The sequence below is a fragment of the Lepisma saccharinum genome, chromosome 1, assembly GCF_977018435.1.
Source record: "Lepisma saccharinum chromosome 1, izLepSacc3.1, whole genome shotgun sequence".
Lineage (NCBI taxonomy): Eukaryota > Metazoa > Arthropoda > Insecta > Zygentoma > Lepismatidae > Lepisma > Lepisma saccharinum.
Window position 1 is genome coordinate 158,160,267 of NC_139229.1, and position 14,870 is coordinate 158,175,136.

Below are 14,870 nucleotides of genomic sequence, written 5' to 3' on the forward strand. Positions count from 1 at the left end.
TTAATTGTTACACTCAGCATTTAATTTGACTAGGGAGTATTGCTTCTTCCAACTCCCCTCTCTCCCTGCAACGGCCACGCGAAAAGACAACAAAGAAAAGAAAGAATGTTTACAACGTTAAAATGTTAAGCAAAATTTCTTTAAATACAGGTTTTGTCTTGCGCGGGCATAACTTTCGTTTACCTTAACATAACTAAATTCTGATTACACCGTCTTGCAGTAAAATAATCAGGGATTAATATGATATTAGTTAAATTATTGTCCGCCAAGGGACACGACAGATATAGCGTGGGGAAGACAGCCTAATCTTTCGTCTTTTCCCCGGTTTCAACGTTTACATAAAGTTGAGTCTGCCTGGCTTCTACACAATAGCGATTGCTTTCTCGCATTGTTGTCCCCGATAACGAAATTCCAGCTCAGCTTGCTGGCAGAAAGAAACAAACTCTTTGAACTTATATTTAACATCTGGATGTATACTCTATATACGAGGTGTGTTTCACTTTTCTTGGTAATTAACCATTAACACCCAAAAATTATAAATACCAAACAAAGGAAAATATTAAGTTTATATACATCCTTGTAACGTGAACACTGCTACACGTTACAATAGATACCTGAGAACAATTGTTTGTTCCCTATCTCATGTTGAAACCAAAAGCCACACAAATATTGTCACCTTTTCGAAGACACTGCCATTGCACCTTTAAAATCAATGTTATTCTTTTCAAAACCGGAAGTGCAGTCCACGCCAGCGCCAAGGAAGCACAGAAATGTAATCATCCAGTGAATGTATATACGTACATACATAAACATACAGTGGCATGCGATTATACGAGGTGCATTCAAGTTCTAAGATTTCCTAATTTATTCTGGAAAATATACTGACCTCAGAAAGCTGAAACTATCGTCAATTCTCAACATAATCTCCCTCTAGACGTACACATTTTTCGCTGGCACCACGATAGCATGTCCTTTGCAAACGCTTCTTTAGGAGTCTGTTTTCTATACTTAAAAATCGCTGATTGTGGAACAGCTTGGAAATGTGTGACCATGCAGACTGTCCTTGTGTGCAGGAAAGAGCCAAAAATTGCGAGGTGCGAGATCAGGTGAGTATGGACGGAGCATGTGGAATCACTTCAAATTTGTTTTCCGTGAAAAACGTGTGAACAATGGCCGCCCGATGAGGAGGTGCGTTGTCCTGATGAAAGAACAGTGCTACCCTTAGCATAACAATGTATGAGTATAAAGACTTTTCTGTCCTCAAACACCATTTTCTCAGCAATGGCGGTAACTGGTTGCTGGTTTGTGACCTAAGTTCTTTTGCTTTGTCTTCACATTGCGTTTGGTCTTCCTTGAAATGTGGCACCTAGGAAGGCACATTTTTCACGTGCATGACACCACCACAGCTTGTCTCAGTCAATTGAAGATGAATATCCATGGGTGTTTCTTCATGCAGGTGAAGAAAATGGATAACAACACGCTGTTCTTCCAATGCAAACGGTGCTATTTCCAGTATAAAAACACACCTGTCGCTAGACAACGCCACTAGCTTCCTACGAGGCAGAACATGCTGCCATCTGGCCTCATCAACCTTCAAGAATGGATGCTTCACCTCAAACAAGTTTTCCATTTATAACTGATTATATTCATGAAAAAAAAATAGGAGACCTTAGAACTTGAATGCACCTCGTATATTTATTTGGGGAAGCAGATCGAAAAGAATTAAGAAACCAAGAATTCATTGTTTCTATGCTGCGTTGTAGTGAATAGATGACATTTCACCTGAATACGATTTACTTAATGTCTGTATTACTCCAAGCCATTTTGCAATCAGTGTCTATTAGAAGATGAAAGATGAATGTCCTGAACTGAACTGCAATTAGACCTTTACCAATGTCTTTAATGCAGCAGACAAAGTTTCAGGTTTTGGTGCCGACATCCTCAAATTGAAAATGCCCAAAAAGGCATTTTGGCACCAAGTAATTTTCTTTCCGTAGAAAATAGTACTCAGTGCCAACAGAAGTTTTTGAAGCTTTCGGTTTCCACAGAATCATTTGAACATCCCGTAGTTTGATGGTTGGAAATAACATTTGATGCCTTACTACCACAATAAAGGATTTTGGAGTTGGTCCGATCATGTCTACCTAGGTATTTCACATTCCATATTGCACAATCGACACACATGCGTACACAAATTCACATACCCGGAAACACTAACCTTACAAAACCTTTACAAAAAGCGTGAATAGCCGCGGTGTTGACGGATGTATCTATGAACATGATAGATGGATGGCCTCTGATAGAACCAAAGCTCATACGTCAAATGCTTTGAAAAGTTTGCCCTCATGTAGAATATCATACGTGTGTGAAAAATCATGTTTTTGTGTATCTACTGTATATCCAATTTTTTTGCAGCAAAGTTGGTCCTTATACAATAAAAGAACGCCTGCACGTAGATATTTGATTGTGCAGTCTGCAACATTGTGTACCTTTTTTAGGCCTTACCACTGGTGCCCGACTGTGTGTTAGTCCCTGCCGATTGAGGAAAAAGTTTCCCCTCCATGCAAAGTGGCCTCTTATTGCATCGTTCAAGGTCGCCTCTTTTTATTTTCAAACCCTGCTTGCCCTGGCTACATCCTGGCCAGGGTGGTGGGTCGCAGATGTTTCGTCAACAAGCCACAAGGACGATTTTGGAGATCCACACAGGTTGATTCTGTTTAGATAGTATGAAAGAAATGAAGAAAGAATAAAATTTAAAGACAACATCTTGCAACTGCAATGCTGTGTATCAGCAGGCATGCACGCGCATGTTATGTACATAGATCTGGAAAGTAATAAACAAGTTCAGTGGAAATTATGAATTCGCAATCTTGCATAAATGAAGCTACTTGTTGCTTCAAAGAAGAGCTAACTCGAGACTGCTCTTCAGATCGAAACGCGTGCAGTCCGTGACAAAAGGAAGAGGGACTGTTATATAAACTTCTGGACGTTAATCACAAGAGAAATTCAAAGACATAGAAAGGGGGAGAAGAGCTGTGACATTCCGCAAACAATGCTCCCTGGTAGAACATTTTAACAAAACCCAGGGGAAACGTTATGAAGAAAGAACAACGAGGAGAACATGGTCTCGGAGGGAACGTTACTGCTTTAGCTGTGTTGACTGGCAAAAGGATGACAAGCGCTCTGGCAGCCACTAGATAAGATGGATGGTTGTAGCATTCAGCGTTTGTCAACGGAGCTGAGGCAAAGACGCGCAGCGGAAGCTCTCAGAACTTCCCTCTTCTCTCTCTCACGCACACAAATTTCTGTTTTCCTTTTTTTTTTTTTTTTTGCGACGATCTGGAGGTGTATGAACTCTTATGTAAGCACATCCTGCAGTATGTATCACTTATGTTAGGGGAAGGAAGGAAGTTAAGATTTTGTTCTTTCTCTTCTGCCTGCTCTAGAGCGTTACGTTATCTTCCAGTCAAAATAGCATTCCTTAATTTGATTTGTTATATTTAACTTCGCTTTTCTGCTTTTAGCTATTGCGAAAATGAGGTTAAATGGTGATAAGATGTTATAGGACAATCACAAACATGGGGTGTACAATGTGGTAGTGAGATTGACTTTTGTGCGCCTTAAGAAAAGGTAACTACTACACCCTATCACTCTTTAAAACTATGGATTAACGAAAATACACGAAATTTAATAATGCTAAAATATCTCTTTGTGATCTAAAATGCAATTAGATAATTTGTCTTTTAATATATATATGAGTATATATAATGTGTGTGTGTGTGTGTGTATGGATGTATGTATGTATGTATTCTCTCTTTATGTCTTTGTCTTATCCCTTCTCTCTCTCTCTTCTTGACTTCTCTTCCATTCCTGTGTGCTTGCCTAAGACTTTCTTCTTGGGTAAATGTAACTGGATTACTTCTATAAAAAAATATTTCGAAAACTGATAGCGACTAAATAAAAGAGAAATGAATGAAAAAAAAATTAACCCAATTCTTCTAATGGAGTCCTCTCCTACATAGAGCATCGGGTGTCACCTGGAACGACGACCGACAACCTTTCACTGGGATCTCCAATTGTCAAAAATAACGCTTTCAAATGGCCACTTGACGAGATACGGAACATTCAAGGCGAGTGAGTTCAGGAGATAAGAATCTGGCCGAGTAAGAGCTGGGATTCCGATTGCTACACACACACAGAGCAATGTGTTCCTGTCATCTGGATTCTATTGCAACCAGTTCGTAAAAGACCATCGACCCCGTTTCCAAAGTGATTGCAGATGACGTATTAATTTCTCGATCTCCTCTCTCGTATCTCCACAGCATCCGAGCTAATTTTGAGCGCCTCCCCCCCCCCCAATACCTCTTCACTGGCCCGTATCCCGAACAAGAGATCACTGATTGAAACTGCGAACTGGGAAAAAAGATGCTGCAAAAGTGTGCTTTGCAGTTCACTTTGCGTTGAGCTAAGCTACTGGGAGCTGGACCTACAGTTTAAAAGTTCGATCAGCTTACTGAAATATGACTATCGCAAATCGAACCGAGATATTCTTGATGGCAAGGCGATAGTGTTAATCGCAAAATTACTGGATCAAACATGTTTCATCTTTCGAAGCTAGTTCATAGGAGAAAACAATTTTCTCTATAAAGCAAGCTCGATTAAGTATTTATTGAAACTGTAAGTCAATTTTGGTTTCGCCTTGTGTGCTGATCTTATAGTATCACTAACACTTCGTGGTGTAACAGCCCATTGAGAGCCAAAGCCTACCAAGCGATTTTTCTTTGGTCGATGTGTGGTCAGAGTGTCGCGTCTCATTGCCGCTGTCTTTTCGCTTTCTAGACCGGAGTCCATTACGTGTTATTTTCAAGTAGGTCCTCAATTGTTCTTACAATGCTGGGATAACACAGAATGGTTGGAGCTCCCAACGTGAATTGAACACAGGACTGCTCGCACCAGAGGCGAGAACACTAACCATTACATTGCATGGTAGCTCTACAGCATTAAAACATGAAATTGGTAATTAAAAACTTTCGAAACGATAATTTTTGACGGTGTTATTCATAAGCTAGTGGAGAAGAGGGTTAATTATAATCGATTTTCTACCTTTGCGTGGATCTTGTAACCAACAAATATTAATGCCATTGTTCTGGCATCTATGACCGGAAGTTAGAAGCTTAATGTTTCTAATGTGTAATTTCATTGTCCATAATAGGATGAACTAGAATAGACTATTCTTACGAATTCTTCTCATCCCGTTGAAAACATCATTCTGATTGACCAGAAGTCTTTGCCTCATTCACACAGAACTCAAAACGTGTCATTTGACACATATATGTTGACTCCAATAACACATTATCGTGCATAAACTGCAAATGATGCACTTATTTGGTGTGTCAAAATACACGCAGAAATGCATAGAAGGCCACTTTCATCAGCTGTGGTGCATCAATTGGGAAGATCAGACAAGATAATTTCAAAGATAACAAAATTATACGTTTATTATCTTGTCTGATCTTCCCAATTGATGCACTGATCAGGTGATAAAAGTGGCATTTTGTGCATTTGTGTGACACACCAAAGAAGTACATCATTTGCAGTTTATGCACGATAATGTGTTATTGGAGTTACCATATATGTGTAAAGTGACACGTTTTGAGTTCTGTCTGTACTTATTTTCAAATAAACTTGGAGTTTTAGTAACATTTTTCTGTTCTGTGTAATCTCTTAAAGCTGTACTGCCAGTCAAGCTTTTTTCTTTCTTTCTTTTTTATTATTATTATTATTATTATAAGCTCTCTCGAATATAACAATGGGAACTTGTCGGAGCATATGGTACCTTCAATGCAGCTGTGGCTTGTTGTGCCTCTCCGAAATACCAGCCAGCCTGCAACAATACCCTCTCGGCCTACCTGTCTGAGCAAGGCAACCGATAATTACGTCTTCCAAGTGAATTGCTTCTCGATTTCAGACTCTGTGTTCTTTTCTCCCGACCAATACAAACTGACCAGGTTGCTTTCCCTCCGTGGAAGTGACACGTTCACGCCGTTTTCTGCTCTTTTCATTCCCCTTTAATTGCCTAATCACATGTAATCTTGTCGGGATCAGTGTTGCCAAATGTAAAGGTTATCTTGGAACGCATTGGGTTCCCGATAGCAGTAGCCTTTGCTGAAAGTGTAGCTTCAGTAAAATTGTATGCAGGAGAATACGATGTGGACAGGTGTGATACCAGAATAAGACAAAAGTAAAAGGTATGAGAATCGTTGTCATTTATTGAAATTTTTCTAAAAGTATATTCTCGTGCTGATTTTCCAACAGTGATTTTTTTCCTAATACATTATGGTCAACGTTCTCATAGTGGAATCTGAGGTGACGAACACGAATGTATATACATATAATTATGTGTAAATGTAGTTTTCATGTTCTCAGTTCCATTTTTGACATTTTGAAAACTCATTTCTAGACGTAATGTTTTGGTTTAGGAAACGAAACTTCCAAGAGTTTTAACAGTTGGCTTCAACAATACAATGTTTAACATTTATAATAGAGGGGTCCAAAATTCCTCTGGATGCATTGCATATTGATGAGGTGAGGCTCAGAGCCACTTACAGTCGCACCGCGGGGACCGCCTTTATGGCAGTGACCCTCTGTTGTCGCGTTTACCTACGAAGGAACTTGCGGTCAAAGAGCCAATTAGACCTACTGCTGCCCCCCTCTTTGGGCAACAAGCGGCAACCTTTCAAACACTCCTCCCCGAGTTGAGTTGATGTTTTAAGTCCACTTGTAACGTGATAGTCGCGTGCGTGACAATAAGGTCAAGATTTTTTGAAAGGAAGGTGCAGAGGTCCGTGGAAAATTCAATCACTCGCACGACAATAGAAGTAAAGAAAAAAACTATCACTTACAATAGTCAGGAGGCCTTGTTGAGGCTAATGACAGTATTTTGGACCGTCGCCTCAGTCTCCGCAGAGAACCAACTTGACACACAAAAAAAGGAAAAAACAACTTGTCAATAACCAAACTTGAAAATATCGTAGTCAAATTAAGCCGCTTTCTCAATCAATGAAAGTAAATCGCCTGTTCATCCAAGCATGATCTTCCGATCACGTTTTAGTCAAAAATGCTCTAATGCAATGGATTCTAATTTAACCGAGTAAGGGATAATTATTTACACTTAATTTGATTTGTGAGTCAACTCAAAATTTATTACGCACTACCTCGCAACGCAGAATGGCAGGCGTTTTCCAAACGTAACATATACATATACTATTCACAACAAATATTTCGTTCCTTTCGTAACAATAACTGACTAAAAGTTACTAACAATTCTTCGTTACTGGTGGCACAACAAAAAAATATAACCGGGAACAAACCCAGTAACTACCAATGACGCAATAATGCAATATATTAAAACAGGTCAAGACAAAACTATGATTGCATTTTTTACACTACTCTTTCGTTAATTGCTAGTTATTCCAAAGGAAAAAAGACCACCCGTTTTGACATTACATATTACTTTGGTGCTCATGCTAAACTCTTTTGATATATTGCGTGAAGGTTATGTCAACTCGTGATTCTAGTTTTTGTGGAAGGAGGAGGCATTAAGCTCATTATACGAGTTGCCCGTATGCAAGGTAAATTGAACGATTAATCCTTTTTGTTACTTTGAGCAAAAAACCAGGGAGGAGAAGAAGGACGTGTCTCAGCGACACTTTCTTTCTTCACTGTATCCACGGCAACATTACGACGTCTATTCACAAAAAAGGGGGGGGGGGAAGGAGAATTTGTAATTGTTTTACTCGTGATTCACTCTTCGCACTTCGTGGCTTACTTATTGATTCAATTTATCATTCCGTGACGAAGGTAACGACAAGAGAGTCAAAGTGGCCTTCTCGTCCAAAAAACACACTTTCACACTTCACTTATTGAAAAGAGTCATTGGTTACATACCTCAGCCTCGTCGCAATCGATCCACCAATACTAACTGGACAATCCCTCTGGATCAAGCGAACACTGGGACGTCGTAAAATCGGCCGCTTCTCGTGTTCGTCGAATACTGTAGCCGTGTATTTGTTCTCATCCTTCCTTCTCACTTGTCGATCCAATTCTCCTTCGTACTTCAGGTTTCTACCAGACGAAACTAACAAGTCGTCCTCGGTGAAAAATGCTCAATGGAGAAAGCAAATTCCATTTTCGCCATCCACGTAATTTGACGTTCCTGTATTCCCAAAAGACTCCAATCGCTTCTGACGTGTTTGCACTAAACGCGTGCGAACCAACATTCCCTCGTAATGTTTGACGAAATCAAGTACTTGTCAAAACCAAAACTGCCGTCGAGAGAGAGAAAGGGAGAGAAGCACACTGTGTTCTGCGAGCCGCTGCTTCTCCCGTAGTCCACTACGTCACGTCAGGAATCCCTCGCGGTTCGCGAGCTGATAAGGAACTGCCGCTTTTCGTCGATGCTGTTCGTGAGGCGAAAAATGCACTAGAGACCTCTAGCGGTCAATTCATTAATCTTGAAACCAGACAGACGCGAAGCGTACCGGAGTAACATGAGGAGAAATGTGACGATATTCGATGCGGGATTTTTTCACATTATACTTAAAATCGAGTTCGCATAAAAAATCGTCACAAACTCCCCTGCCTTGCGAAAAAAGGAGAAGAACACCAATAAGGCTCAGAATTCATAACATGACCTAACCGCAATAGTATGGCAAGAGCACCAATTACAAAATAACCCCTAACCATATTAAAACATTTATATATATACATGAGATAAACAAGTTAACCTTGATGAAAACACAAACATGAAAACCAGACAATAATTAAGTCAAAACACCCTCAATTTTTTTTTTTTTTTTGAACACCAACACCTGACTGCCTACAGGAATTATTACTTGAAAGACTAGTTAATCTCTGAAAAAGGCAGTGGACAACATAGAGATTAATAATTGCAATGATTGAAATACATTAGATAAATAAGGTAATAAATACAATAACAATAATATAAAAAATGGAAGTGAATGATCGATTGCAATCTAAAAAATGGGAATGAACAAATGGTATAAAACATTTAACAATTTAAGAATGTGGTAATACATAATATCAAAATTTTGCAACACCTAATTACCATAGGCGCCAATAGAGTCTATAATGGGGGGCACAGAATTGCCTTCTATAAAGGAAAAATAGGGATATATGATACGTAGCACTTAATTTTGCGGAGAAACTGACACTGGAACAACGATCAGATATGCACTTACAGGTCGAAGATATTTGCGACGTAGACGGAAATATATATATATGTTGTTGCACGGGGATAAGTAATCATCCTTATGATGCCTCAATTCCACTGATTCCGAGATGTTATATAATTGTGAGGTTCCTCAAAAACCATGAAAAGAAAAAAAAATGAAATACATTAGAAAAGAAGAGGAGAAGAAAAAACAAAAAGATAGGAAAGAGGAGAGGAAACCAAAGGGAGGAAGGGAATACTGCGAGGAATAAGAGCACCAATTACAAGATATTTGAAACAAACAATCCCAAAATTATACATATACTGTCAAACGGGTATAAAAATTGATATCCAAATTTACTGAATGAAGTTAAATTATAACTTTAGTAATGAATCATTGTTTGCTTTACTTTGATGAAAATTAATGAATAAATGTTTTTAACATACTCCAAGTAAGAATACAAAACTGTGAATAAACACATAGTAATAAACAAGATATAAACAGTACACTTGCAGTAGAAACCTTAACATTCTAGTACATAACAACACTTATCATACCATACCATACATGTGAAAGTGAATGCATTGGTTACCTTGGAACAGCCAGATCATGAGAATGGGGATCATGCTGGGAGGAACGACGGCGGCAGTGAGACGTGGAATGTCCACTTCTGTGGCAAAAATTGCAGTAAAAGGATTGAGATTGACGCAGGGGGCGATTTAAATTCTGTCCTCGGTTAGCAAGATTATGAGGAGGGGGAGTCACGTGCCGGTCAAGCTGACCTAATTGGCGTTGTGTATAGGCCTTTTGCATCTCTAAAGGAATGATGGAATGAGCTAAAGCTACTAACTCAGGCATAGATTGTGGACGGGACTGAAATAATAAACAGTTGGTGGAGGTATTGTTAAGATGTTGTAAAACAAAGGTGACCAAAATGGTAGGATCCCAGCCCAATGCCAGAGCCTCGGCCGAATCGCGGACGTCTGACACATAAATGTGAAGCGTCTCAAATTCACGTTGAGGACGAGTAACGTGGGCATTAACCAAGTCTGTATACAAAGACATCGGAACCGAATGTCTCCATATATAGAGTTTCATGTCGTGCCAAGGCATAAGAGAAGCGATAGCCGTCGTCCAAAGTGTTTGCAAGGCACCCGCGGTACGGCGAGTTGCATTTTGCAAAAGCCACTGCAATGGATATTGGTGGGAAATGACCAGACGGTGTAAAGCCAACAGGAATGTGAATAAGGCAGAATGACTTTGACCGTCGCACATAGCCAGCGCATCTATATGGGTATCTAAATTCCTCAGAAGAATCTTATGAGTAACAGAAGAGTCTCCGTTAAGATGAGATGACGCAACTGAACCAGGTGATATAGGGACCGTTACGGTCGCCGTTGTTGTTGCGGGCAAGGGTGACGAAAACATTGAGGGAGCTGTAGATGTGGTAGTTGTGTTAATTGGTACCGTAGTTACCTGCGAGACAACTTGAACCGGATGTGTAATGTGGGGACCCGTTAAGGGTGGCGGTGGTGGTAAAACGAATGGAGAAGACTCCTGTTGTATAGATATCAATTCGCCAACATTGCTCGTTTCCGGGGGAGGCATGGTGGTAGAAGTATAGAAGTGACTACTATCTTCTACTAAATTACTCAAATTTCCAATGGAAAAGGGAAAAGAAAACAAAAGGTTCTTAAAAGGGGGGGTGGGGGGGAAAAATTTTTGTAAAAAAAAAGGAGGTGAATCCAAACTTTTCTTACGTTTAACGCGTAAAGCAGAAAAATGTATGAATACAGAACCAGATCTGCTACCAAAAACTTTGTAACGTGATAGTCGCGTGCGTGACAATAAGGTCAAGATTTTTTGAAAGGAAGGTGCAGAGGTCCGTGGAAAATTCAATCACTCGCACGACAATAGAAGTAAAGAAAAAAACTATCACTTACAATAGTCAGGAGGCCTTGTTGAGGCTAATGACAGTATTTTGGACCGTCGCCTCAGTCTCCGCAGAGAACCAACTTGACACACAAAAAAAGGAAAAAACAACTTGTCAATAACCAAACTTGAAAATATCGTAGTCAAATTAAGCCGCTTTCTCAATCAATGAAAGTAAATCGCCTGTTCATCCAAGCATGATCTTCCGATCACGTTTTAGTCAAAAATGCTCTAATGCAATGGATTCTAATTTAACCGAGTAAGGGATAATTATTTACACTTAATTTGATTTGTGAGTCAACTCAAAATTTATTACGCACTACCTCGCAACGCAGAATGGCAGGCGTTTTCCAAACGTAACATATACATATACTATTCACAACAAATATTTCGTTCCTTTCGTAACAATAACTGACTAAAAGTTACTAACAATTCTTCGTTACTGGTGGCACAACAAAAAAATATAACCGGGAACAAACCCAGTAACTACCAATGACGCAATAATGCAATATATTAAAACAGGTCAAGACAAAACTATGATTGCATTTTTTACACTACTCTTTCGTTAATTGCTAGTTATTCCAAAGGAAAAAAGACCACCCGTTTTGACATTACATATTACTTTGGTGCTCATGCTAAACTCTTTTGATATATTGCGTGAAGGTTATGTCAACTCGTGATTCTAGTTTTTGTGGAAGGAGGAGGCATTAAGCTCATTATACGAGTTGCCCGTATGCAAGGTAAATTGAACGATTAATCCTTTTTGTTACTTTGAGCAAAAAACCAGGGAGGAGAAGAAGGACGTGTCTCAGCGACACTTTCTTTCTTCACTGTATCCACGGCAACATTACGACGTCTATTCACAAAAAAGGGGGGGGGGGAAGGAGAATTTGTAATTGTTTTACTCGTGATTCACTCTTCGCACTTCGTGGCTTACTTATTGATTCAATTTATCATTCCGTGACGAAGGTAACGACAAGAGAGTCAAAGTGGCCTTCTCGTCCAAAAAACACACTTTCACACTTCACTTATTGAAAAGAGTCATTGGTTACATACCTCAGCCTCGTCGCAATCGATCCACCAATACTAACTGGACAATCCCTCTGGATCAAGCGAACACTGGGACGTCGTAAAATCGGCCGCTTCTCGTGTTCGTCGAATACTGTAGCCGTGTATTTGTTCTCATCCTTCCTTCTCACTTGTCGATCCAATTCTCCTTCGTACTTCAGGTTTCTACCAGACGAAACTAACAAGTCGTCCTCGGTGAAAAATGCTCAATGGAGAAAGCAAATTCCATTTTCGCCATCCACGTAATTTGACGTTCCTGTATTCCCAAAAGACTCCAATCGCTTCTGACGTGTTTGCACTAAACGCGTGCGAACCAACATTCCCTCGTAATGTTTGACGAAATCAAGTACTTGTCAAAACCAAAACTGCCGTCGAGAGAGAGAAAGGGAGAGAAGCACACTGTGTTCTGCGAGCCGCTGCTTCTCCCGTAGTCCACTACGTCACGTCAGGAATCCCTCGCGGTTCGCGAGCTGATAAGGAACTGCCGCTTTTCGTCGATGCTGTTCGTGAGGCGAAAAATGCACTAGAGACCTCTAGCGGTCAATTCATTAATCTTGAAACCAGACAGACGCGAAGCGTACCGGAGTAACATGAGGAGAAATGTGACGATATTCGATGCGGGATTTTTTCACATTATACTTAAAATCGAGTTCGCATAAAAAATCGTCACACACTTTATGCACAGTAAGGCTAATCGGGACTGGACCTACAGTTTAAAGTGGAATCCGAACCACTATGTGCCTCCACCGGGTATCGAACCTAGGACCCCTTGATTACAAGGCGGCGACGCTACCACAGCGCCATCGGGAGGCCCTACTCTTCCCCAAAACAGCCATCAGGGAAACAGGATTTTCTGAAAATAGCCGTTCTGCGCTGTGATTGGGGACCAATTCGTACGGCGGCATTATCATAAGCCAGGAATGTTGACACAAAATTCTCACCTGGTGTCATCCACCAATCGAACCAATATCTCTCTTGTTCCAGTCAAACTCCCACAGTTTTTCATCACAAACAACACAAACATCCATGCTGTACCCAGGATCTGACCCAAGGACTCTGGTTACTCTGTCGCTTCGACTGGATCACCAACCACACCATTTCACTACAAAGGTCCCTTAAAAATATCCAAATTTATGTACATTAAACCTGTATAGACGCATAACAAAGTATAAGGTTGGCAACCTTGGATTCTTCAGTTTCTAGGCTCGGTTTTATGTTTAGTTTCGGCACTCTGACCCTGTGGCAAAATGAGAAACCGGGGAAATTAGTGGAGGCGAAAGAAGTGAACGAAGGGACTCGATACAGTAACCTTTGTGCCCGACGACGGCACGCTACTATCCATCCACCGTAACACGCCCATTTCCGCCGCGTTTCACGCTCCTCCTCGGGAAATGAGATTCCATTCCCTACCCTCCCCATCCTCCTGGTTTTTATTCCCGCGTCAATCTCCCGCACTTCGCCTCTTCCTCTTCTATGGGCCCATCTTCTTTTCGTTCCACGCTTCCTAATGCCTAATCTTGGTACCAATTTCCTTGGCGGTAGGTGGTCGAGGAACTCCTTTTTTTTTATCCTTCTTTATTTCCGAGTGCCGCGAGAGACTTATGGAACGTACCTGTTGCGTCGCATTAATGGACTCTTTATAAAGTGGTTCTTCAAAATGACCGGACACAAGACTACGCAAGATGTAAGAGTTGCTTCCGTGTTCCGACGATAATATGCGTGATTTAGGAAATTTGAGGAACTACTCTTGTAAGACAAGGGCACGAAGTAGCTAACTATAGGTCTTTTCTATTCTTACGGTGGTCGCTCTAGATGTGGCAAGGAGAGTGGGGAATACGCAGCAGACAAACCAAACAACAGCGGTGGCACCGAGAGTTCGGACGTCGAGGGGAGGAACTACTACGTGAACCTCGTTCTACAGGCTGCTGCGTTTCTTATCGCGCTGGATTGGATGCTTCCCCGCTCCCCAATTCCCTTGGCAGCTTCTAGAGCGCCCGCCGTAAGAGTAGACAAGAGTTATAGTGCCGTTGGCCCTTGGATATATTCTTCTGGATGATGAAAGAATAAAAGAAGCACAGTGGTAACATCCCAATGCCCCAATATCTGATCTTAAAAGGTTGTCGCCTTAAAGCGTGTGATTCCTGACGTATAGACAACTAGACTAGTAAGAAGGTCCAGTATGATACTGTAGGGTATCCTTCTACCGATATTTCTTGCGACTCCACTATCCTAATCTGGTTTCTTCAGGTTGCATTTCTATCAGACATTATAAGCTCACAGGCGTCAATTCTTTTTAGATTATACTCTGTCCAGGGAATCTCTGGAGCAAGAGAACGAAAACAAGTCCTCTGTGCAAGTAAGACCCGAAAGGGCTCTACCAATGAACGTGTGAGAGGGAAAGGATGGGACAACACGACTTCAGCTACATGCTGTTTGCAGCAGCACTCACTGTTTTGCTCCACCCCTCGCTTTCACCCCTTCTTTGCCGTTACGCTCGGCCTTGATTCACAGATTCCCGAGACAGAGAATAGATGTCTAAAGATGTCTTAGTTCAGGGGTTCCCAAACTTTTTCTCTTCACAGCGACCTTAGCGTTTCAAGATTTTTCCGCGGCGATCAAGTCAGAATTTAGGTTCAA

General features: G+C 40.8%; 1 protein-coding gene across 2 annotated transcripts in view; it reads right to left on the minus strand.

The window, feature by feature from the left end:
• rols (zinc-RING finger and ankyrin repeat domain-containing protein rolling pebbles) overlaps nt 1-14,870 on the minus strand; it is a 717,828-nt gene that overhangs the window by 377,478 nt on the left and 325,480 nt on the right. The window lies entirely within an intron of this gene.